Source organism: Choloepus didactylus, chromosome 7, assembly GCF_015220235.1.
Source record: "Choloepus didactylus isolate mChoDid1 chromosome 7, mChoDid1.pri, whole genome shotgun sequence".
Taxonomy (NCBI): Eukaryota; Metazoa; Chordata; class Mammalia; order Pilosa; family Megalonychidae; genus Choloepus; species Choloepus didactylus.
Window position 1 is genome coordinate 125,033,376 of NC_051313.1, and position 27,700 is coordinate 125,061,075.

Consider the following 27,700-nt stretch of genomic DNA (forward strand, 5'->3'; position numbering starts at 1 on the left):
TTAGGGCTTCTCTCCAGTATGGATTCTTCAGTGTCCCAGAAGATGTGAGCTATAACTGAAAGCTTTCCCACACACATCACACTCATATGGCCTCTCTCCAGTGTGGATTTGCTGGTATCCAATAAGAGCTGAACTATGACTGAAGGCCTTCCCACACTCATCACATTCATATGGTTTCTCTCAACTATGGATTCTCTGATGATGGAAGAGGCCTGAGCTTTGGCTGAAGCTTTTCCCACACTCACTGCACTGAAATGGCTTCTCTCCAGTATGAACTCTCTGATGTTGTATTAGATGTGAACTCAGGTGGAAGGCCTTCCCACAGTCATTACACTGGAATGGTTTCTCTCCTGTATGGGTCCTCTGGTGTCGAATCAGGCCTAAGCTGTAATGAAAAGCTTTCTTACACTCATTACATTGGAAAGGTTTCTCTCCTTTGATGCTGAACAAGATGTGAACTGTAATAAAACGCTTTCCCACACTCATCACACTGATATGGTTTTAATCGACTGTGTATTCTTGGATGGTCAATAAGTTGTGAGTTCTGAATGAAAGTTTTACCACATTCATTACACAAATAGGGTCTCTCTCCTATATGGATTCTTTTATGTCTAATGAAGCTTGAGTTCTGAGTGAATCTTTTCCCACATTTATCACACTTATATTGTCTCTTATTTGAAGTGTTTCTCTGGTATCTTTCTGGACATTCTTCATGTGCCTGGGTTTCTCTACATTCAAGACCCTCTCCATTGACTTTACCAGGTAACTTATCTTGGGATTCCATATCTGCAGGCTTTTGAGTCAATTCTCCTTTATCAATTATGATCATATCATCTGAAATAAAAAGTATAGCATTCAAATGTCACTTGGATATACAGGAAATAAAATTAAACACATAAACTAGAAATATACAACTTAAATATACCAACAAAACGGTTTTGCAACATTTAGGGTGGAAATTGGGAAATCAAAAAGGAAGAGAGGACTAGCAGGGGCTGGACTGGGAGGGTGTGACTTAAGAAAGAGTAGAGAAAAATCAGAGAGGAAGGATAAGTAATCTGATGAACAAGAAGAGTAAACAGTAGAAGAGACACTCTAAGACAAAAATGAATTCACCATGGAAGGCCAAAAGTTGAGTAGAGAGAAGGGATGAAAGATCAGGAACTGTGGGAGCAGCAAAAATAGAAGGGAAGCAAACAGTGGCAGGTACCAGGTTGGAACCATGAGGTAGCTCTGTGCAGGTTGCCCAGATATCTCAGAAAATATTGAAAAATGGGCAATAAGAGCACGAGCACAAGGAAGTGTACCACTTACAAATGTGCACAGCAAAGAGACTGAAGTCTGGAGACTTAGGACAAAAGAGGGTGTTAACACATGGGGGCAGTATAGAAACTGCTTTGGCCCAAAAAGAACTCATTATTCTTCTTGTAAAGGAGAATACTGGGAATCTCTCAAGCTTGAGACTGTAATCCATGGGTATTCAAGAATTCTTAGGCAAAAGAACCACTAACACAGAAAAATTCCCATCTGTCCTTACCCAGGAAAACCACATTCCCATAATTCTTCTGCCTGACTGTCCTATAGAGGTTCCTCTGAGCAATGTGTCCTAACAGCCCCAGTCCTCCAGAACAGGAGATACGGCCACATCCTCAATGGTCAATAGTTTTAAAAAAACAAACAATCAAAGAAAAAAGCCCCAAACCAAAAACCAAAATAAAAACCCATGAGATTTTCCCCACTCAAGGCATATTCCCTCTGAAGTAATACCAGTTTAGGACCCACAGTGAAGGAGAGAATTTGTGATATGTAGAAGTAATGCAAGAAAAAGGGTAAGCTTTGAGTGGGTAAGAGGCATTAAGTGGAAAAAAGAGGAAAAAACGTGATGATAATTACAGAACTAGAAAACAGTACAAGTCAGACCAAATTCTGGGCACAGATATTAGGGGTGTTGGCACCAGAACAGGTTGGCTAAAGAGATTCTGGGATAAGGAAAGAAAGAATTCATAGAAAGCAGATTCAAGATCTCTGAGAATGTGAATGAGAGACAAAGCTCACTGGTAACGTGAGAAAAGTAACTCTGCACCTCTGAGTCTTGGGCAAGTGCCCTTTCTGTGTAAGGGCAGAAACCCAGGAATGAGACAAAACTGAAAGAACATTGCCAAGAAGGAGATAAGCCTTTCCTTGGTGGCTTCTTTTAGAATGAGGCCTGCAATAATTTCCTTGCTTGCCAGGTCTGGTTAAGACCAGGGCAAGCCAGGCCAAAGGGTAAAGGTTGAAATTGATTGTGTTTTAAAACTTCAACTTACATATGAGACCAAGGGAATAGATATCTATTTGGTACAGGATCTAAATTTTCTAAATGGTACAACTCTACAGTCGATTTGTTCAAACACCACAATTGCATGGAACTTTGAATAGGAAGTGAGATACAGTAGGTTAGTATATGCTGGAGTGAAATAGTGACACATCCCAGAGTAATTTGGGCAGATAATAAAAAATATATTTACAGCTTCCCGTTACCCAGTCCCAAGGATCTGGGGGAAGGTGCGGATGTGTTGGACATCCTCACCTGGACTGGTGTTGATGTTGTCACAAACACTGGGACTGGCGGTTTGATGTGCTGAGCCCTCGAGCATGGGGCTTGCCCTTATGAAGCTCATTACCACAAAGGACAGTCTAAAGTTGTATGTAATGGTGCCTAAGAGTCTCCCCCTGAGTACCTCTTTGTTGCTCAGATGTGGCCCTCTCTCTCTCTAACTGAGCCATCTCGACAGGTGAACTCGCTGCCCTCCCCTCTATGTGGGACCTGACTCCCAGGGGTGTAAATCTCCCTGGCAATGCAGAATATGACTCCTGGGGATGAATGTGGACCCGGCATCGTGGGACTGAGAGTATCTTCTTGACCAAAAGGGGGATGCAAAATGAGACAAAATAGTTTCAGTGGCTGAGAGATTCCAAATGGAGTCGAGAGGTCACTCTGGTGGACATTCTTATGCACTATATAGATAACACCTCTTAGGTTTTAATGTATTGGAATAGCTAGAAGTAAATACTTGAAACTAGCAAACTCCAACCCAGCAGTCTGGACTCCTGAAGACAATTATATAATAATGTAGATTACAAGGGGTGACAATGTGATTGTGAAGACCTTGTGGATCACACCCCCTTTATCTAGTGTATGGATGAGTAGAAAAATGGGGATAAAAACTAAAGGACAGGGGGCGGGGCAAGATGGCAGACTAGTGAGCTGTATGTTTTAGTTACTCCTCCAGGAAAGTAGGTAGAAAGCCAGGAACTGCGTGGACTGGACACCACAGAGCAATCTGACTTTGGGCATACTTCATAGAACACTCATGAAAACGTGGAACTGCTGAGATCAGCGAAATCTTACTCTAAGAAGCCCAATACAGAAAGCTTCAAAGACTTGCAATTTGGGCAGGTCAAGTCAAGAGCAGAACTAAGAGAGCTCTGAGACAAAAGGCAATAATCCAGTGGCTGAGAAAATTCACTAAACACCACAACATCCCAAGAAAAGGGTGGTGTCTGCTCACAGCCATCATCCTGGTGGACAGGAAACACTCCTGCCCATCGCCAGCCCCATAGCCGAGAGCTGCCCCAGAAAACCCAGTGTGACGGAAGTGCTTCAAATAACAGGCACACACCACAAAACTGGGCATGGACATTAGCCTTCCCTGCAACCTCAGCTGATTGTCCCAGAGTTGGGAAGGTAGAGCAGTGTGAATTAACAAAGCCCCATTCAGCCATTATTTCAGCAGACTGGGAGCCTCCCTACACAGCCCAGCAGCCCAGAACTGCCCTGGGGGGACGGCACTCACCTGTGACATAGCACAGTCATCCCTCAACAGAGGACCCAGGGTGCACAGCCTGGAAGAGGGGCCCACTTGCAAGTCTCAGGAGCCATATACCAATACCAAGGACTTGTGGGTCAGTGGCAGAGACAAACTGTGGCAGGACTGAACTGAAGGATTAGACTATTGCAGCAGCTTTAAAACTCTAGGATCACCAGGGAGATTTGATTGTTAGGGCCACCCCCCCTCCCTGACTGCCTAGAAACAAGGCCCATATACAGGGCAGGCAACACCAACTACACACACAAGCTTGGTACACCAATTGGACCCCACAAGACTCACTCCCCCACTCACCAAAAAGGCTAAGCAGGAGAGAGCTGGCTTGTGGAGAACAGGTGGCTCGTGGATGCCACCTGCTGGTTAGTTAGAGAAAGTGTACTCCACGAAGCTGTAGATCTGATAAATTAGAGATAAGGACTTCAATTGGTCTACAAATCCTAAAAGAACCCTATCAAGTTCAGGAAATGCCACGAGGCCAAAAACAACAGAAAATTATAAAGCATATGAAAAAAACAGACGATATGGATAACCCAAGCCCAAGCACCCAAATCAAAATACCAGAAGAGACACAGCACCTAGAGCAGCTACTGAAAGAACTAAAGATGAACAATGAGACCATAGTACGGGAGACAAAGGAAATCAAGAAGACCCTAGAAGAGCATAAAGAAGACATTGCAAGACTAAATAAAAAAATGGATGATCTTATGGAAATTAAAGAAACTGTTGACCAAATTAAAAAGATTCTGGACACTCATAGTACAAGACTAGAGGAAGTTGAACAACGAATCAGTGACCTGGAAGATGACAGAATGGAAAATGAAAGCATAAAAGAAAGAATAGGGAAAAAAATTGAAAAAATCGAAATGGACCTCAGGGATATGATACATAATATGAAACGTCCGAATATAAGACTCATTGGTGTCCCAGAAGGGGAAGAAAAGGGTAAAGGTCTAGGAAGAGTATTCAAAGAAATTGTTGGGGAAAACTTCCCAAATCTTCTAAACAACATAAATACACAAATCATAAATGCTCAGCGAACTCCAAATAGAATAAATCCAAATAAACCCACTCCGAGACATATACTAATCACACTGTCAAACACAGAAGAGAAGGAGCAAGTTCTGAAAGCAATAAGAGAAAAGCAATTCACTACATACAAAGGAAACAGCATAAGACTAAGTAGTGACTACTCAGCAGCCACCATGGAGGCAAAAAGGCAGTGGCACGATATATTTAAAATTCTGAGTGAGAAAAATTTCCAGCCAAGAATACTTTATCCAGCAAAGCTCTCCTTCAAATTTGAGGGAGAGTTTAAATTTTTCACAGACAAACAAATGCTGAGAGAATTTCCTAACAAGAGACCTGCCCTACTGGAGATACTCAAGGGAGCCCTACAGACAGAGAAACAAAGACAGGACAGAGAGACTTGGAGAAAGGTTCAGTACTAAAGAGATTCGGTATGGGTACAATAAAGGATATTAATAGACAGAGGGGAAAAATATGACAAACATAAACCAAAGGATAAGATGGCTGATTCAAGAAATGCCTTCACGGTTATAACGTTGAATGTAAATGGATTAAACTCCCCAATTAAAAGATATAGATTCACAGAATGGATCAAAAAAAAATGAACCATCAATATGTTGCATACAAGAGACTCATCTTAGACACAGGGACACAAAGAAACTGAAAGAGAAAGGATGGAAAAAAATATTTCATGCAAGCTACAGCCAAAAGAAAGCAGGTGTAGCAATATTAATCTCAGATAAAATAGACTTCAAATGCAGGGATGTTTTGAGAGACAAAGAAGGCCACTACATACTAATAAAAGGGGCAATTCAGCAAGAAGAAATAACAATCGTAAATGTCTATGCACCCAATCAAGGTGCCACAAAATACATGAGAGAAACACTGGCAAAACTAAAGGAAGCAATTGATGTTTCCACAATAATTGTGGGAGACTTCAACACATCACTGTCTCCTATAGATAGATCAACCAGACAGAAGACCAATAAGGAAATTGAAAACCTAAACAATCTGATAAATGAATTAGATTTAACAGACATATACAGGACATTACATTCCAAATCACCAGGATACACATACTTTTCTAGTGCTCATGGAACTTTCTCCAGAATAGATCATATGCTGGGACATAAAACAAGCCTCAATAAATTTAAAAAGATTGAAATTATTCAAAGCACATTCTCTGACCACAATGGAATACAATTAGAAGTCAATAACCATCAGAGACTTAGAAAATTCACAAATACCTGGAGGTTAAACAACACACTCCTAAACAATCAGTGGGTTAAAGAAGAAATAGCAAGAGAAATTGCTAAATATATAGAGACGAATGAAAATGAGAACAAAACATACCAAAACCTATGGGATGCAGCAAAAGCAGTGCTAAGGGGGAAATTTATAGCACTAAACGCATATATTAAAAAGGAAGAAAGAGCCAAAATCAAAGAACTAATGGATCAACTGAAGAAGCTAGAAAATGAACAGCAAACCAATCCTAAACCAAGTAGAAGAAAAGAAATAACAAGGATTAAAGCAGAAATAAATGACATAGAGAACAAAAAAAACAATAGAGAGGATAAATATCACCAAAAGTTGGTTCTTTGAGAAGATCAACAAGATTGACAAGCCCCTAGCTAGACTGACAAAATCAAAAAGACAGAAGACCCACATAAACAAAATAATGAATGATAAAGGTGACATAACTGCAGATCCTGAGGAAATTAAAAAAATTATAAGAGGATATTATGAACAACTGTATGGCAACAAACTGGATAATGTAGAAGAAATGGACAACTTCCTGGAAACATATGAACAACCTAGACTGACCAGAGAAGAAATAGAAGACCTCAACCAACCCATCACAAGGAAAGAGATCCAATCAGTCATCAAAAATCTTCCCAGAAATAAATGCCCAGGGCCAGATGGCTTCACAGGGGAATTCTACCAAACTTTCCAGAAAGAACTGACACCAATCTTACTCAAACTCTTTCAAAACATTGAAGAAAATGGAACACTACCTAACTCATTTTATGAAGCTAACATCAATCTAATACCAAAACCAGGCAAAGATGCTACAAAAAAGGAAAACTACCGGCCAATCTCCCTAATGAATATAGATGCAAAAATCCTCAACAAAATACTTGCAAATCGAATCCAAAGACACATTAAAAAAATCATACACCATGACCAAGTGGGCTTCGTTCCAGGCATGCAAGGATGGTTAAACATAAGAAAATCAATCAATGTATTACAACACATTAACAAGTCAAAAGGGAAAAATCAATTGATCATCTCAATAGATGCTGAAAAAGCATTTGAGAAAATCCAACATCCGTTTATGATAAAAACATTTCAAAAGGTAGGAATTGAAGGAAACTTCCTCAACATGATAAAGAGCATATATGAAAAACCCACAGCCAGCACAGTACTCAATGGTGAGAGACTGAAAGCCTTCCCTCTAAGATCAGGAACAAGACAAGGATGCCCGCTGTCACCACTGTTATTCAACATTGTGCTGGAAGTGCTAGCCAGGGCAATCCGGCAAGACAAAGAAATAAAAGGCATCCAAATTGGAAAAGAAGAAGTAAAACTGTCATTGTTTGCAGATGATATGATCTTATATCTAGAAAACCCTGAGAAATCGATGATACAGCTACTAGAGCTAAGAAACAAATTTACCAAAGTAGCGGGATACAGGATTAATGCACATAAGTCAGTAATGTTTCTATATGCTAGAAATGAACAAACTGAAGAGACACTCAAGAAAAAGATACCATTTTCAATAGCAACTAAAAAAATCAAGTACCTAGGAATAAATTTAACCAAAGATGTAAAAGACCTATACAAAGAAAACTACACAACTCTACTAAAAGAAATAGAAGTGGACCTTAAAAGATGGAAAAATATTCCATGTTCATGGATAGGAAGGCTAAATGTCATTAAGATGTCAATTCTACCCAAACTCATCTACAGATTCAATGCAATCCCAATCAAAATTCCAACAACCTACTTTGCAGACTTGGAAAAGCTAGTTATCAAATTTATTTGGAAAGGGAAGATGCCTCGAATTGCTAAAGACACTCTAAAAAAGAAAAACGAAGTGGGAGGACTTACACTCCCTGACTTTGAAGCTTATTATAAAGCCACAGTTGCCAAAACAGCATGGTACTGGCACAAAGACAGACATATAGATCAATGGAATCGAATTGAGAATTCAGAGATAGACCCTCAGATCTATGGCTGACTCATCTTTGATAAGGCCCCCAAAGTCACTGAACTGAGTCATAATGGTCTTTTCAACAAATGGGGCTGGGAGAGTTGGATATCCATATCCAAAAGAATGAAAGAGGACCCCTACCTCACCCCCTACACAAAAATTAACTCAAAATGGACCAAAGATCTCAATATAAAAGAAGTACCATAAAACTCCTAGAATATAATGTAGGAAAACATCTTCAAGACCTTGTATTAGGCGGCCACTTCCTAGACTTTACACCCAAAGCACAAGCAACAAAAGAGAAAATAGATAAATGGGAACTCCTCAAGCTTAGAAGTTTCTGCACCTCAAAGGAATTTCTCAAAAAGGTAAAGAGGCAGCCAACTCAATGGGAAAAAATTTTTGGAAACCATGTATCTGACAAAAGACTGATATCTTGCATATATAAAGAAATCCTACAACTCAATGACAATAGTACAGACAGCCCAATTATAAAATGGGCAAAAGATATGAAAAGACAGTTCTCTGAAGAGGAAATACAAATGGCCAAGAAACACATGAAAAAATGTTCAGCTTCACTAGCTATTAGAGAGATGCAAATTAAGACCACAATGAGATACCATCTAACACCGATTAGAATGGCTGCCATTAAACAAACAGGAAACTACAAATGCTGGAGGGGATGTGGAGAAATTGGAACTCTTATTCATTGTTGGTGGGACTGTATAATGGTTCAGCCACTCTGGAAGTCAGTCTGGCAGTTCCTTAGAAAACTAGATATAGAGTTACGATTCGATCCAGCAATTGCACTTCTCGGTATATACCCGGAAGGTCGGAAAGCAGTGACACGAACAGATATCTGCATGCCAATGTTCATAGCAGCATTATTCACAATTGCCAAGAGATGGAAACAACCCAAATGTCCTTCAACAGATGAGTGGATAAATAAAATGTGGTATATACACACGATGGAATACTACGCGGCAGTAAGAAGGAACGATCTCGTGAAACATATGACAACATGGATGAACCTTGAAGACATAATGCTGAGCGAAATAAGCCAGGCACAAAAAGAGAAATATTATATGCTACCACTAATGTGAACTTTGAAAAATGTAAAACAAATGGTTTATAATGTAGAATGTAGGGGAACTAGCAGTAGAGAGCAATTAAGGAAGGGGGAACAATAATCCAAGAAGAACAGATAAGCTATTTAACGTTCTGGGGATGCCCAGGAATGACTATGGTCTGTTAATTTCTGATGGATATAGTAGGAACAAGTTCACAGAAATGTTGCTATATTATGTAACTTTCTTGGGGTAAAGTAGGAACATGTTGGAAGTTAAGCAGTTATCTTAGGTTAGTTGTCTTTTTCTTATTCCCTTGTTATGGTCTCTTTGAAATGTTCTTTTAGTGTATGTTTGTTTTCTTTTTAACTTTTTTTTCATACAGTTGATTTAAAAAAAGAAGGGAAAGTTAAAAAAAAAAAAAAGAAAAAGAAAGAAAAAAAAAAAGATGTAGTGCCCCCTTGTGGAGCCTGTGGAGAATGCAGGGGTATTGGCCTCCCCCACCTCGATGGTTGCTAAGATGACCACAGACATAGGGGACTGGTGGTTTGATGGGTTGAGCCCTCTACCATAAGTTTTACCCTTGGGAAGACGGTTGCTGCAAAGGAGAGGCTAGGCCTCCCTATGGTTGTGCCTAAGAGCCTCCTCCCAAATGCCTCTTTGTTGCTCAGATGTGGCCCTCTCTCTCTGGCTAAGCCAACTTGAAAGGTGAAATCACTGCCCTCCCCCCTACGTGGGATCAGACACCCAGGGGAGTGAATCTCCCTGGCAACGTGGAATATGACTCCCGGGGAGGAATGTAGACCCGGCATCGTGGGATGGAGAACATCTTCTGGGCCAAAAGGGGGATGTGAAAGGAAATGAAATACGCTTCAGTGGCAGATAGATTCCAAAAGGAGCCGAGAGGTCACTCTGGTGGGCACTCTTATGCACACTTTAGACAACCCTTTTTAGGTTCTAAAGAATTGGGGTAGCTGGTGGTGGATACCTGAAACTATCAAACTACTACCCAGAACCCATGAATCTCGAAGACAGTTGTATAAAAATGTAGCTTATGAGGAGTGACAATGGGACTGGGAAAGCCATAAGGACCACACTCCACTTTGTCTAGTTTATGGATGGATGAGTAGAAAAATAGGGGAAGGAAACAAACAGACAAAGGTACCCAGTGTTCTTTTTTACTTCAATTGTTCTTTTTCACTCTAATTATTATTCTTGTTATTTTTGTGTGTGTGCTAATGAAGGTGTCAGGGATTGATTTAGGTGATGAATGTACAACTATGTAATGGTACTGTAAACAATCGAAAGTACAATTTGTTTTGTATGACTGGGTGGTATGTGAATATATCTCAATAAAATGAAGATTAAAAAAACAAAAAAAAACTAAAGGACAAATGGGGTGGGATGGGGGGATGATTTGGGTGTTCTTTTTTCACTTTTATTTTTTATTCTTGTTCTGGTTCTTTTTGATGTAAGGAAAATGTTCATAGATAGATTGTGGTGATGAACGCGTAACTATGTTATCATACTGTGGACAGTGGATTGTATACCATGGATGATTTTATGGTGTGTGAATGTATTTCAATAAAACTGAATTTAATTAAAAAAAATTTCCTTGCTTGCATAACCAGGGAGGTTTAAAAATCTCTCTCTGTTAGTAGTTATATAAGGTTATCTTAAAGTCCTTGGGTATTTAAAAATTAAAATTTTTTAACCTTAGCTATATGTGTGTGCAGGATTTGAAGGTGACTTATACAAAGGTACACACTTATGCAAGAACATAGTTGTTTTTTTTTTGTTTTTTTTTTTTTTTAGAGTTGTCAGCAATTAAAATTTGGCTACTAACAAGGGATACAAACCAGGAAGGGCTGGCACCATGTCTTATGCCAAAGGTTAGGGCAGAACATGCAGATACACACATACACAAGCACATAGAAACACATAGAGAAAAATACAACCCTGTGACCAAGAACTGTGCCAAGCCACCTAGAAGCCTGTGATTATATCAGTGATATCTGTGATATCACAATGGAACAGGAGCTCTAAAATACGTTTGTGTAAAACTTGATCTGGGGAACCTGGTGAAGATAACAGAACTGCTAAATGAGAAAGGAGAGAATGCAAAATAGATAAAAAAAAAAATCAAAATAAGTCTAGAAATGAAAATTTCAAAACATGAATTGAATGCTAAGAAAGGTGGTTAACAAAATCACCAATTGGAACATGAATTCAATCCAGATGAAATTAGTTTAATCAAACAGGCTAACAAAATTAGTAGGCTAAAGTCACTTTAAAAATATCAATGATGATATACCATCTGGCAAATATACATGGAATTATTAAAAAAAATAAGTGGAAAGGAAAGAAGGTTAGGTGGTATAAAAAGAACCAAATAGAAATTTTAAAAATAAAAACACTAGTTACTGAAATTTTTTTTTAATAAAATGGATAAACTGGAGACAAAGGGAGAATATACTGGAAGACAGCAATGAGGAATCCAACTAGGATGTACCACAGAGAGACAAGGACATAAAATATAGGAGAGCTGAAGTGAAATGAAGGAAAGATTGATAACCAGATTCTAACAAGTATCTGATAAGAGTTCCAGAAGGAAATAATTTAAATAAAAAAGCAGCACTATTTAAGAAACTAATAGCTAAGAATTTCCCAGAAGTAAAGAAAAATATGGGGTTGTAGAGCAAAAATCCATTCCTAGACCAAGCATGATGAACAAAGAAAAAAACTGTATCAGGGCACACTGTAGTGAAACTTCAGAATGTAAAGATTAGGAGGAAATCTAAAAGCTTCTGAAGAGAAAGATGGAATCATTTAAAAAATAGACGTTTAGACTGATAGTAGTTCTTTAATCAGCAAACAATAAAGCTAGAAGACAGTGAAACAGCATCTTCAAAATGCTGAAGGAAAAATTTATCAATTTATAATTTTACCCCAGCTAAATCATGATTAAAGAGAGGGCAAAATAAAGATATTTTCAGACATGCAAAGATGTAAGAGCCTATCATCCAAAGGACCTCACTAAAATAATTAAAGGATGAACTTCAACAAGAGTGAACCCAGAGGGAAGGTGTTGGCATTCAAGAATAGTGTCTTCACAAATTGATAAAATGTGAGAAAATTTAACACTTGACTTTTAAAGAAAAACTTTTATATTTAAAAAAGAAATTGGTTTCTATGAGTGACCAACTATAATCTAGAGGGCCTGGTGTTAAAACAGAGCCTATTTCCCTAGTTATAGGGAAAGAACCTCAAAAAGTCCATGAAAATATTGGAATTGAATTCCTCTGATATTGCCTTCTTCCACAAAATAGCTTCAAGCTCCTATGCTGTCAATGTATAGCTAATCCCAAGGAAGGTTTTCGTAAGTGGTTCAATAGATGTAGACCAATATTTGACCTGTCTGCCTGCTACTGGACCTCTCTGTCAGAATTTAAAGAGGTAGATTATTCAAGAACCCAAGTTCCTTAGTGGAACTTAGGACTGAGACCATTGCTATCATTTATTTTCCAAAGATAGATGATTAGATGACCCACACTATATCCATTCTCTACAGTGGTTGTGCTGAAATATACAATTATTTGTCCTAAAAATAATTTTGATTTTACATGCCATTTGTAGATGTACCACACACCTATCTTTAATTACTCTTTTTTTAATTACCCATAGAATAAAACCTAAACTAAGTTGCTGAGCATAAAAGGCCCTTCGTGATCCACTGGGATTCTTGACCCAGGATGCACATTAAAATAACTTGGAAAACTTTAAGAAAAAAAAAAAAAAAAAAAAGATAAAGAATAACAAAGTTTGGGACTCACACTTCCCAATTTTAAAACTTATTACAAAGCAGTTTGGTAGTGGCACAAGGACAGAGATTAGACCAAAGAAATAGAATTGAGAGTTCAGAAATAAACCTTCACATCTATGGCCAACTGATTTTTGACAAGGGTCCCAAGTTTACTCAATGGGGAAAGAACAGTCTCTTCAATAAATGGTGCTGGGAAAACTGGATATCCATATGTGAAAGAATAAAAGTTGACCCCTACCTCACACTATATTCAAAAACTAACTAAAAATGGATCAAAGACCAAAATATAAGAATTAAGCTATAGAACTCCCAGAAGGAAAGAAAGGGAAATATCCCTAGGACTTTGTATTAGAAAATGGATTCTTAGACTCTACACCAAAAGCAAGGGTAACAAAAGAAAAATTAGATAAAATGGACTTCATCAAAATTAAAAACTTTTTTTGCATCTAAGGACATTATCTAGAAGGTGAAATGACAACATACAGAATGGAAGAAATATTTGGAAATCATATATCTAAGTGTTTAATATCCAGAATATATAAAGAAATCCTGTAACTCAACAACTAAAAGACAAACAACCCAATTAAAAAATGGGCCAAGGACTTGAATAGAAATTTCTCCAAAAATGATACACAAATCACCAAAAAACATACGAAAAGATGCTCAACAATATTAGCCATTAGGGAAATGCAAATTAAAATCACAGTAAGGTACCACCTCACACCCACTAGAAAAGTTACTATTTAAAAAGCGGAAAATAGTAAGTGTTGATGAGAATATGGAGAAATCGGAATTCTTATGCAGTGCTGGTGGGAATGTAAAATGGTACAGCCACTATGGAAATCAGTTTCATGGTTCATCAGAAATTTAAATATAGAATTACAGTATGACCGGAGGCGGGGCAAGATGGCAGACTGGTGAGCTGTATGTTTTAGTTACTCCTCCAGGAAAGTAGGTAGAAAGCCAGGAACTGCGTGGACTGGACACCACAGAGCAATCTGACTTTGGGCATACTTCATACAACACTCATGAAAACGTGGAACTGCTGAGATCAGCGAAATCTGTAAGTTTTTGCGGCCAGGGGACCCGCGCCCCTCCCTGCCAGGCTCAGTCCCGTGGGAGGAGGGGCTGTCAGCTCCGGGAAGGAGAAGGGAGAACTGCAGTGGCAGTCCTTATCGGAAACTCATTCTACTGATTCAAACTCCAACCATAGATAGACTGAGACCAGACACCAGAGAATCTGAGAGCAGCCAGCCCAGTAGAGAGGAGACAGGCATAGAAAAAAAACAACACGAAAAACTCCAAAATAAAAGCGGAGGATTTTTGGAGTTCTGCTGAACATAGAAGGGGGAAGGGCCCTGAGGCGCATATGCAAATCCTGAAGAAAAGCTGATCTCTCTGCCCTGTGGACCGTTCCTTAATGGCCCTGGTTGCTTTGTCTCTTAGCATTTCAATAACCCATTAGATCTCTGAGAAGGGCCCGTTTTTTTTTTTGTTTTTTTTTTTAATCCTTTTTTCTTTTTCTAAAACAATTACTCTAAGAAGCCCAATACAGAAAGCTTCAAAGACTTGCTATTTGGGCAGGTCAAGTCAAGAGCAGAACTAGGAGAGCTCTGAGACAAAACGCAATAATCCAGTGGCTGAGAATATTCACTAAACACCACAACTTCCCAAGAAAAGGGGGGTGTCCGCTCACAGCCATCATCCTGGTGGACAGGAAACACTCTTGACCATCGCCAGCCCCATAGCCCAGAACTGCCCCAGACAACCCAGTGTGACGGAAGTGCTTCAAATAACAGGCAAACACCACAAAACTGGGCATGGACATTAGCCTTCCCTGCAACCTCAGCTGATTGTGCCAGAGTTGGGAAGGTAGAGCAGTGTGAATTAACAAAGCCCCATTCAGCCATCATTTCAGCAGACTGGGAGCCTCCCTACACAGCCCAGCAGCCCAGAACTGCCCTGGGGGGACGGCACTCACCTGTGACATAGCACAGTCATCCCTCAACAGAGGACCCGGGGTGCACGGCCTGGAAGAGGGGCCCACTTGCAAGTCTCAGGAGCCATACGCCAATACCAAGAACTTGTGGGTCAGTGGCAGAGACAAACTGTGGCAGGACTGAACTGAAGGATTAGACTATTGCAGCAGCTTTAAAACTCTAGGATCACCAGGGAGATTTGATTGTTAGAGCCACCACCCCTCCCTGACTGCCCAGAAACACGCCCCATATACACGGCAGGCAACACCAACTACACACGCAAGCTTGGTACACCAATTGGACCCCACAAGACTCACTCCCCCACTCACCAAAAAGGCTAAGCAGGGGAGAACTGGCTTGTGGAGAACAGGTGGCTCGTGGACACCACCTGCTGGTTAGTTAGAGAAAGTGTACTCCACGAAGCTGTAGATCTGATAAATTAGAGATAAGGACTTCAATTGGTCTACAAATCCTAAAAGAACCCTATCAAGTTCAGGAAATGCCACGAGGCCAAAAACAACAGAAAATTATAAAGCATATGAAAAAACCAGATGATATGGATAACCCAAGCCCAAGCACCCAAATCAAAAGACCAGAAGAGACACAGCACCTAGAGCAGCTACTCAAAGAACTAAAGATGAACAATGAGACTATAGTACGGGAGATAAAGCTAATCAAGAAGACCCTAGAAGAGCATAAAGAAGACATTGCAAGACTAAATAAAAAAATGGATGATCTTATGGAAATTAAAGAAACTGTTGACCAAATTAAAAAGATTCTGGACACTCATAGTACAAGACTAGAGGAAGTTGAACAACGAATCAGTGACCTGGAAGATGACAGAATGGAAAATGAAAGCATAAAAGAAAGAATGGGGAAAAAAATTGAAAAAATCGAAATGGACCTCAGGGATATGATAGATAATATGAAACGTCCAAATATAAGACTCATTGGTGTCCCAGAAGGGGAAGAAAAGGGTAAAGGTCTAGGAAGAGTATTCAAAGAAATTGTTGGGGAAAACTTCCCAAATCTTCTAAACAACATAAACACACAAATCATAAATGCTCAGCGAACTCCAAATAGAATAAATCCAAATAAACCCACTCTGAGACATATACTGATCACACTATCAAACACAGAAGAGAAGGAGCAAGTTCTGAAAGCAGCAAGAGAAAAGCAATTCACCACATACAAAGGAAACAGCATAAGACTAAGTAGTGACTACTCAGCAGCCACCATGGAGGCGAGAAGGCAGTGGCACGATATATTTAAAATTCTGAGTGAGAAAAATTTCCAGCCAAGAATACTTTATCCAGCAAAGCTCTCCTTCAAATCTGAGGGAGAGCTTAAATTTTTCACAGACAAACAAATGCTGAGAGAATTTGCTAACAAGAGACCTGCCCTACTGGAGATACTCAAGGGAGCCCTACAGACAGAGAAACAAAGAAAGGACAGAGAGACTTGGAGAAAGGTTCAGTACTAAAGAGATTCGGTATGGGTACAATAAAGGATATTAATAGACAGAGGGGAAAAATATGACAAACATAAACCAAAGGATAAGATGGCCAATTCAAGAAATGCCTTCACGGTTATAACGTTGAATGTAAATGGATTAAACTCCCCAATTAAAAGATATAGATTCGCAGAATGGATCAAAAAAAATGAACCATCAATATGTTGCATACAAGAGACTCATCTTAGACACAGGGACACAAAGAAACTGAAAGTGAAAGGATGGAAAAAAATATTTCATGCAAACTACAGCCAAAAGAAAGCAGGTGTAGCAATATTAATCTCAGATAAAATAGACTTCAAATGCAGGGATGTTTTGAGAGACAAAGAAGGCCACTATGTACTAATAAAAGGGGCAATTCAGCAAGAAGAAATAACAATCATAAATGTCTATGCACCCAACCAAGGTGCCACAAAATACATGAGAGAAACACTGGCAAAACTAAAGGAAGCAATTGATGTTTCCACAATAATTGTGGGAGACTTCAACACATCACTCTCTCCTATAGATAGATCAACCAGACAGAAGACCAATAAGGAAATTGAAAACCTAAACAATCTGATAAATGAATTAGATTTAACAGACATATACAGGACATTACATCCCAAATCACCAGGATACACATACTTTTCTAGTGCTCATGGAACTTTCTCCAGAATAGATCATATGCTGGGACATAAAACAAGCCTCAATAAATTTAAAAAGATTGAAATTATTCAAAGCACATTCTCTGACCACAATGGAATACAATTAGAAGTCAATAACCATCAGAGACTTAGAAAATTCACAAATACCTGGAGGTTAAACAACACACTCCTAAACAATCAGTGGGTTAAAGAAGAAATAGCAAGAGAAATTGCTAAATATATAGAGACGAATGAAAATGAGAACACAACATACCAAAACCTATGAGATGCAGCAAAAGCAGTGCTAAGGGGGAAATTTATAGCACTAAATGCATATATTAAAAAGGAAGAAAGAGCCAAAATCAAAGAACTAATGGATCAACTGAAGAAGCTAGAAAATGAAAAGCAAACCAATCCTAAACCAAGTACAAGAAAAGAAATAACAAGGATTAAAGCAGAAATAAATGACATAGAGAACAAAAAAACAATAGAGAGGATAAATATCACCAAAAGTTGGTTCTTTGAGAAGATCAACAAAATTGACAAGCCCCTAGCTAGACTGACAAAATCAAAAAGAGAGAAGACCCATATAAACAAAATAATGAATGAAAAAGGTGACATAACTACAGATCCTGAAGAAATTAAAAAAATTATGAGAGGATACTATGAACAACTGTATGGCAACTGCGGGATACTGATTACGTGCTTCAACCTGGCGGGCCTGGGCCGGGGGACCGGATCCACCCCTGGGGAGGGTAGTGGGTACGGGTGACAGCGCCCTCCACAGCCCCCCGGGCCTGAGAAGGTGAGGCCGGAGGCAGGCCCCAATTCCTCACCCAAAACCAACCGTTGGAGGAAGCTTGCCGGGTAAGACCGCCTCCCTCGTCTAACCACTCAACCCCTCCGTTACAATGCAACGTCCCCTACTGCCAGTGCGCATGCACCAATCATTGTGCAACACCCAACAAGCAAGGACAACCTCCGCACCCTCTCAGAACCAATCCAAGCCTTTAACCTCTACAGCTACCCCGCCCTCTAGACCGCCCGTTATAAGCTTGTACTCTCCCCTAATAAACTCTCTTGGTTTCTTCACCCTAAAAAGAAACGTGTCCCGCCTGTTCCTTTCTCGCCGCCCTCCATACTTTGCACGCCTCCGCCGGGGACCTGGCCAAGTCCCCCGCCTCGCCCTCGCCTCCGGGAAAGAGCCCCCGCCGCCGGTACCCTCCGAGCAATCCTGAGAGCCTAGGATTTAGCGACCGGCCGCCACCCCCCCCCAGACGAATCAATTGCGACCGCAGGCAACAAACTGGATAATGTAGAGGAAATGGACAATTTCCTGGAAACATATGAACAACCTAGACTGACCAGAGAAGAAATAGAAGACCTCAACCAACCCATCACAAGCAAAGAGATCCAATCAGTCATCAAAAATCTTCCCACAAATAAATGCCCAGGGTCAGATGGCTTCACAGGGGAATTCTACCACACTTTCCAGAAAGAACTGACACCAGTCTTACTCAAACTCTTTCAAAACATTGAAGAAAATGGAACACTACCTAACTCATTTTATGAAGCTAACATCAATCTAATACCAAAACCAGGCAAAGATGTCACAAAAAAGGAAAACTACCGGCCAATCTCCCTAATGAATATAGATGCAAAAATCCTCAACAAAATATGTGCAAATCGAATCCAAAGACACATTAAAAAAATCATACACCATGACCAAGTGGGGTTTATTCCAGGCATGCAAGGATGGTTCAACATAAGAAAATCAATCAATGTATTACAACACATTAACAAGTCAAAAGGGAAAAATCAATTGATCATCTCAATAGATGCTGAAAAAGCATTTGACAAAATCCAACATCCCTTCTTGATAAAAACACTTCAAAAGGTAGGAATTGAAGGAAACTTCCTCAACATGATAAAGAGCATATATGAAAAACCCACAGCCAGCATAGTACTCAATGGTGAGAGACTGAAAGCCTTCCCTCTAAGATCAGGAACAAGACAAGGATGCCCGCTATCACCACTGTTATTCAACATTGTGCTGGAAGTGCTAGCCAGGGGAATCCGGCAAGACAAAGAAATAAAAGGCATCCAAACTGGAAAAGAAGAAGGGAAACTGTCATTGTTTGCAGATGATATGATCTTATATCTAGAAAACCCTGAGAAATCGACGATACAGCTACTAGAGCTAATAAACAAATTTAGCAAAGTAGCGGGATACATGGTTAATACACACAAGTCAGTAATGTTTCTATATGCTAGAAATGAACAAACTGAAGAGACACTCAAGAAAAAGATACCATTTTCAATAGCAACTAAAAAAATCAAGTACCTAGGAATAAACTTAACCAAAGATGTAAAAGACCTATACAAAGAAAACTACATAACTCTACTAAAAGAAATAGAAGGGGACCTTAAAAGATGGAAAAATATTCCATGTTCATGGATAGGAAGGCTAAATGTCATTAAGATGTCAATTCTACCCAAACTCATCTACAGATTCAATGCAGTCCCAATCAAAATTCCAACAACCTACTTTGCAGACTTGGAAAAGCTAGTTATCAAATTTATTTGGAAAGGGAAGATGCCTCGAATTGCTAAAGACACTCTAAAAAAGAAAAACGGAGTGGGAGGACTTACACTCCCTGACTTTGAAGCTTATTATAAAGCCACAGTTGCCAAAACAGCATGGTACTGGCACAAAGATAGACATATAGATCAATGGAATCGAATTGAGAATTCGGAGACAGACCCTCAGATCTATGGCCGACTCATCTTTGATAAGGCCCCCAAAGTCACTGAACTGAGTCATAATGGTCTTTTCAACAAATGGGGCTGGGAGAGTTGGATATCCATATCCAAAAGAATGAAAGAGGACCCCTACCTCACCCCCTACACAAAAATTAACTCAAAATGGACCAAAGATCTCAATATAAAAGAAAGTACCATAAAACTCCTAGAAGATAATGTAGGAAAACATCTTCAAGACCTTGTATTAGGCGGCTACTTCCTAGACTTTACACCCAAAGCACAAGCAACAAAAGAGAAAATAGATAAATGGGAACTCCTCAAGCTTAGAAGTTTCTGCACCTCAAAGGAATTTCTCCAAAAGGTAATGAGGCAGCGAACTCAATGGGAAAAAAATTTTGGAAACCATGTATCTGACAAAAGACTGATATCTTGCATATATAAAGAAATCCTACAACTCAATGACAATAGTACAGTCGGCCCAATTATAAAATGGGCAAAAGATATGAAAAGACAGTTCTCTGAAGAGGAAATACAAATGGCCAAGAAACACATGAAAAAATGTTCAGCTTCACTAGCTATTAGAGAGATACAAATTAAGACCACAATGAGATACCATCTAACACCGGTTAGAATGGCTGCCATTAAACAAACAGGAAACTACAAATGCTGGAGGGGATGTGGAGAAATTGGAACTCTTATTCACTGTTGGTGGGACTGTATAATGGTTCAGCCACTCTGGAAGTCAGTCTGGCAGTTCCTTAGAAAACTAGATATAGAGTTACCATTCGATCTAGCGATTGCACTTCTCGGTATATACCCGGAAGATCGGAAAGCAGTGACACGAACAGATATCTGCACGCCAATGTTCATAGCAGCATTATTCACAATTGCCAAAAGATGGAAACAACCCAAATGTCCTTCAACAGATGAGTGGATAAATAAAATGTGGTATATACACATGATGGAATACTACGCGGCAGTAAGAAAGAACGATCTCGTGAAACATATGACAACATGGATGAACCTTGAGGACATAATGCTAAGCGAAATAAGCCAGGCACAAAAAGAGAAATATTATATGCTACCACTAATGTGAACTTTGAAAAATGTAAAACAAATGGCTTATAATGTAGAATGTAGGGGAACTAGCAATAGAGAGCAATTAAGGAAGGGGGAACAATAATCCAAGAAGAACAGATAAGCTATTTAACGTTCTGGGGATGCCCAGGAATGACTATGGTCTGTTAATTTCTGATGGATATAGTCGGAGCAAGTTCACAGAAATGTTGCTATATTAGGTAACTTTCTTGGGGTAAAGTAGGAACATGTTGGAAGTTAAGCAGTTATCTTTGGTTAGTTGTCTTTTTCTTACTCCCTTGATATGGTCTCTTTGAAATGTTCTTTTATTGTATGTTTGTTTTCTTTTTAACTTTTTTTTCATACAGTTGATTTAAAAAAGAAGGGAAAGTTAAAAAAAAAAACAAAAAAAAAACAAGGTAAAAAAAAGATGTACTGCCCCCTTGAAGAGCCTGTGGAGAATGCAGGGGTATTCGCCTACCCCACCTCCATGGTTGCTAACATGACCACAGACATAGGGCACTGGTGGTTTGATGGGTTGGGCCCTCTACCACAGGTTTTACCCTTGGGAAGACGGTTGCTGCAAAGGAGAGGCTAGATAACTCTTGTGCCTAAGAGCCTCCTCCCGAATGCCTCTTTGTTGCTCGGATGTGGCCCTGTCTCTCTAGCTAAGCCAACTTGAAAGGTGAAATCACTGCCCTCCCCGCTACGTGGGATCAGACACCCTGGGATCAGATACCCAGGGGAGTGAATCTCCCTGGCAACGTGGAATATGACTCCCGGGGAGGAATGTGGACCTGGCATCGTGGGACGGAGAACATCTTCTTGACCAAAACGGGGATGTGAAAGGAAATGAAATAAGCTTCAGTGGCAGAGAGAATCCAAAAGGAGCCGAGAGGTCACTCTGGTGGGCACTCTTACGCACACTTTAGACAACCCTTCTTAGGTTCTAAAGAATTGGGGTAGCTGGTGGTGGATACCTGAAACTATCAAACTACAACCCAGAACCCATGAATCTCGAAGACAGTTGTATAAAAATGTAGCTTATGAGGGGTGACAATGGGATTGGGAAAGCCATAAGGACCACACTCCACTTCGTCTAGTTTATGGATGGATGAGTAGAAAAATAGGGGAAGGAAACAAACAGACAAAGGTACCCAGTGTTCTTTTTTACTTCAATTGCTCTTTTTCACTCTAATTATTATTCTTGTTATTCTTGTGTGTGTGCTAATGAAGGTGTCAGGGATTGATTTGGGTGATGAATGTACAACTATGTAATGGTACTGTGAACAATCGAAAGTATGATTTGTTTTGTATGACTGCGTGGTATATGAATATATCTCAATAAAATGAAGATTAAAAAAAAAAAAAAAAAGACATAATGCTGAGCAAAATAAGCCAGGCACAAAAAGAGGGATATTGTATGTTACCACTAATGTGAATTCTGTGAAAAATGTACAATGTTTTATACTGTAGAATGTAGGGGACCTAGAGATACCAATTAGTGGAGGGGGAATGATAATCTAATAAGAACAGATAAACTATGGAGGGTAATCTCAATGTTATGGGAATGCTCAGGAATGATTATGGTTTGTAAACTTTCTTGGATATAGTAAGATCATGTTGGAAGCAATAGAGTTATTTTAGGTTTTTTTTTCTCTTATTCCTTTGTTTTCTTAGGGGTTGTTAACTTTCTTGGGGTATGGTAGGAACATGTTGGAAGCAATGTAGTTATTTTAGATTATTTGTTTTTCTTACTCCTCTGTTTGGACATGGTTTATTAATTTTCTTGGGGTATGGTAGGAACATATTGGAAGCAAAGTAGTTATTTTAGGTTATTTGTTTTCCTTAATCCATTGCTTTGTTTGAAATGTTGTGGGGTCTTTTTGGTTGTTGTTTGCCTGTTTGTTTTTAATTTTTTGATAAACAAAGTTAAAAAATTGAAAAAAAATCAGTAGAAAAATGGGAGTAAAAACTAAATGACAAATAGGGTGGGATGGGGGGATGGTTTGGGTATTCTCTTTTCACTTTTATTTTTTATTCTTATTCTGATTCTTTCTGATGTAAGGAAAATGTTCAGAAATAGATTGTGGTGATGAATGCATAACTATATGATCATACTGTGAACAGTTGATTGTATACCATGGATGACTGTATGGTTTGTGAATATATTTCAATAAAACTGAATTAAAAAAAAAAAAAAGAATTACGGTATGACCATACAATACTGCTTGTAGCAGGGACTCAGACGGATATCTGTATACCAATGCTCACAACAGTCAAATGGTGGAAGCAACCCAACTGTCCATCAACAGATGAATGGATAAACAAAATGTGGTATATCCATACAATGGATATTATTTAGCTGTAAAAAGAAGTGAAGTGCTTCTACATGGTTCAACATGGACGAGCCTTGAGGGCATCATTTTGACTCAAATAAGCCAGACACAAAAGGACAAATAGTGTATGATCTTCTCATATGAAATAACTAGAATATGCAAATTTATAGAGATATAAAGAAGATTATAGGGTATCAGGGGTGGGGTGGGAGTGGAGAACGGGGAGTTAATTTTTAATGGGTACAGAGTTTCTGTTTGGAATGATGGAAAAGTGTTGGAAATGGATGGTGACATGGTAGCATAACATTGTGAATAAAGTTAACACCACTGAATTGTATACTTGAAAGCTGTTAAATAGGAAATGTGATTACATTAAAAAAATTTTTTTTCCTAGTTAACTGAAAGGAATTTCTGAGGGTGGGGCCCAGGCCCTGGTATATTTTTAAAGTCATCGAATGTACAATAAGGTTTAAAAACCCAAATGTGAGAATGTCCCTGCCTACATTTCCAGTTTAATTTCCCTTAAGTCTCCACCCTCCTTATTTTATACTCCATCAATACTAAGGAGTTAAGACCACAGTCTATGGAGATGAAAGGCTTAAATTCCCAATTTTGCCATTTACTATATGGCATTTTAGGAATCAAGCGAATACCTTGCTTTCAAGGTCAACAGTGATCTGCATGCCAGGGTGAGCACTAATGTTCATAATGATAAACTTAAGTCTTCAAGAAAAGGATAGAAGTGTGTTCAGTTTACTCCAAGAGCATGTTACACACCTCAGCAGATGCCCATTATTGGCTAATGCAAATAATAAATTTTTGCCAACAAACAGCAAGTTCCAGTTATTTTAGGAAAACTCTAGCACACAAAACACCTTTTTTCCTGACAATGATATCACTAAATAATTTGGAAAGAGAATTTCCAAATTAGACTAGGATGATCAAATATATAGGTAAGAAGTACCCTACAATCATTAGAAATCCTTCCTAGGTAGATGAAGAAGACTATGACAAAGAAAGTATAACTCTTACTTTTTAGATGACTCTACTTCTAACAATGACATTCTCCATTCTTCTTGGTAAAAGCTGGCATCACTCCTACCCATTAGATAGTAAGGTTCCAAAATCCTGATATCTTTGATCCCATGTTTAAGCCAGGAGAAGAATACCCTCCACAATGTTAAAACAAGTGATCTAGTTCTTGTATCCCTCCCTTCCTTTCCATTCCCATCTGAAACTGCTCTACTTTTTCCCTTCATAATGTTGAGTTGGAGCCACAGCAAAGTCTGCATAGTGGGGCTTAATCTTCTCCTGCCTCTCTAATCCAACTTATATCCAGCTAACAGGGCATCTGTTAGTTCCTGATCAGAAACCAAAACAAGAACAAAAAATAAAAGAGAAAGGAAAAGAGGAAAGGAGAATAAAAACCTTTTTTAGGTTCTCTACAGTTCTGTTGCAGACCACTTTGTTAGCATTACTACCCTAACACACACAAAGCCTCAGCCAACCTAATCCACCCATGTCCTCTTATGATTTGTACTTTTCCACATTATTTGTCATGTCTGGTCTTCATCATTCACCTGTATTGAGCATCTCCTACATATCGGTTGCTGGGATACACAGATAAAAACCCTTGACATGAAGGAATTTCAGAAAGGAGAAATGGGAATAAAGGATACTAAATGCTACACAAAAGGTATGCACAGGTGCATCTCATTACTCAGACATGTAAGAAGGCATCTAGAAAGGCTTCCTGAAGGAGATAACAGCTGAGATGAGTCTTGAAACACTGATGAATTGGTTTGGCAGAAGAGTAAAGGTGGTGTTCTATGAGTTCAATGGCATGGTGGTGGTGGTGGTGGGGTGTGTGTGCGTATGTGAGAATGGAGGTTGGGGGGATTTGGGAGGATGTGGAGCATAGTACAAAAAAATCTGAAATACTGCATGGGTCTGATGGGATGGGGAAGGAAAAAAGCACTGGGAGTAAATAAATGGATTGAGTGACTACAAGTCTCAATGTGGCTGATGAAGAGAAGAGTGGAACAGAGAGAGCTAAAAGGAGGGGTGCATGTTTTTGTTGCTTCTTGATATTTTCTGCACAATGAAATACTGCCTACTCTTTATGACCCAGTTCAAATCCCAGCCGCTCTGTTACCACCAGGGCCTGAAAAGACAAATTTCTCCCTCCTCAGAAAGTGATCTCTGATTTGGCACATAATCATTCACTGCCTCAAATCCATAGCTGTGTTCTTTTGGGCACTCAACTCCTTTAGGGCAGAGACCTTATAGAACCCAGAGCTAGACATTACAAACAGTGAAGTTAAAGATTTACTGACTGACTTTTAATAGAATGTACAAAGCCCTCATGCCTGGCCCCTGAACACCTTGTCTCTGCACTCTCTCCTCTCTATGCTCCAGTCATACTGGTCTTCTTTCAGTTCCCGGAATCCATTAAGTTCTTTCCCACTCCAGGGTTGTTGCATATACTCTTTCAGCCTGGAATGCTTTTTCCTCTAATATTCACTTGGATAATTCCTATCCACTTTTAGGATTCAGTTCCCCATTCTCCTCTTCTATACACTCCGTAATGGAATATTTATTTGTGTGTTTGTTTAATGTCTCTGTCATGAGACTTATTGTAAACTACATGAAATCCATTTGTTTAATGTTTCTGTCATGAGACTTATTGTAAACTACACGAAATCAAGGATCATGTCTGCTTTGCTCAGTATATGCCTAGTGTCTAGAACAGTGTCTACCACATAGGAAGTGCTCAATGTGTATTTGTTCAATGAAGAATGATTCTAAGGTCTTTAGGGGATCCAGATGTCTCATGTGTCAACACTAACCACAATTTTGCTGGTGTTGAGTCCTGAGATTCACCCTTAAGCTGGGTCTCCATGGGTTGAGGCTGGAGATAGCTTGCTTCCTTTGTTGGGTCCAGAAGCACTGATGTCTCAGAGAGAACTTCCTGTGCACAGGCCTAGGGCTAAAACCTGAGGACAAGTAGGCTCATTTAGGCATCTGAAGGGCCAATGGTGTACATGATCCCCAAAGGACCACCATGAACAACCACCACTCCCAGAACTCCCACAATAGAGCACAGGGCCATGTCCTACCTGCTGTCCTGGTTCATCCAGCTCTCTCTCCAGATCCTCCAGCATGATCACTGCCTCTTCCCTGCTCTCTGGATGCTGCTGCTGCACCCAGGCCTGGAGATCCTCAGGCAGGATGGTCAGGAATTGCTCCAACACCAGGAAGTCCAACATGTGCTCCTTGGTGTGCATCTCAGGCCTTAACCACTCACAACAGAGCACCCAGAGCTGGCTCAAAGCCTCACGGGGCCTGGAGTCTCTTTGTAGCAGAACTGCCTAAAATGCTGGCGGAGTAACTCCTGTTTGGGCTGCTCCCTTGTGAGCCAGATTCCTGGCCCCAGCTAAGACCCTCTTTGTGGTTTACTTCAAAGAATCCCTTTGACTCTTCAAGAGCCTGTGGAAGGAGCATGGTGGCCATTCCCACTCCCGTGTGCTGAGAGGAGGATTGCAGCTATAAGTGTTATATCTTAGGGCACACTCCTAAGGTTACAGAAACCACAGTTAAAAAGAGAAACATATACACAATTTAATGCAGTATATGAGGTCATTCACTGAGTCTGTCAGTTTTGGAAGAAAAAGGAGGCTTGACCAAAAATTAAATATAATTTAAAAATAAAAGTTTAAAGCAATTCAAATCTAGTGTACCAAGTCGCAGAAAGAATGCTCATCAAGAAACAGCATTCTTGAAAACAAAAGTACTGTTGGATGTTTGTTTCCCCAAAATAACACCAAAACAACCTGTTGATATGGCAAAATGGAGCTTATTCTTAACAATGATGGAGAGCAGTACCTTCACAGACCCTTAATAGCATCTCTTGAGGGAGGAAGGGAAAGTCAGGATATTTATAAGGTTTGGGAGATTTAAAGCAGTTCTTTCAAAGCAGGATTTGTATTAGAAAAAGGACATGTTATAATAGTCAAGGACTGATAGATACAGCCAGGCAAAGGTTTTGAGGTGAGGGTTTCAAAAAGTCTGGTTGCTATCCATTGAAAAGTTGAACAGTTTGATATTCACTTAAATGGAATTTATGAGGGGAAGTTCTTGAAATACACACAGTTATTTGCAAGTTGTATCTTCTCCAGCAAGAATTTCCTGAAATAGTAGTCAAGTTGATAAAAACAGTGGAATAGTGAGGTCATATTAGTGAAGACAGCTGAATGGTAAAATCCTGTAGGTAAGCTGTGAATATGAGTAAGAATGGTTTCAGTCTTCCATCTAAGCAGTGCCTATATGGTGGGCAGTGGTTAAGCATGGACTGTGGATTCCAAAAGAGCTTGAATCTTGTCACATTCTTTTGCATGTGTG

The 27,700-nt window shown here is 39.5% G+C and overlaps 1 pseudogene; it reads right to left on the minus strand.

Annotated features, from left to right (window-relative positions):
* Positions 1 to 26,586, minus strand: LOC119540785 (annotated as a pseudogene).
* Between the last annotated feature and the right edge of the window lie 1,114 nt (positions 26,587 to 27,700).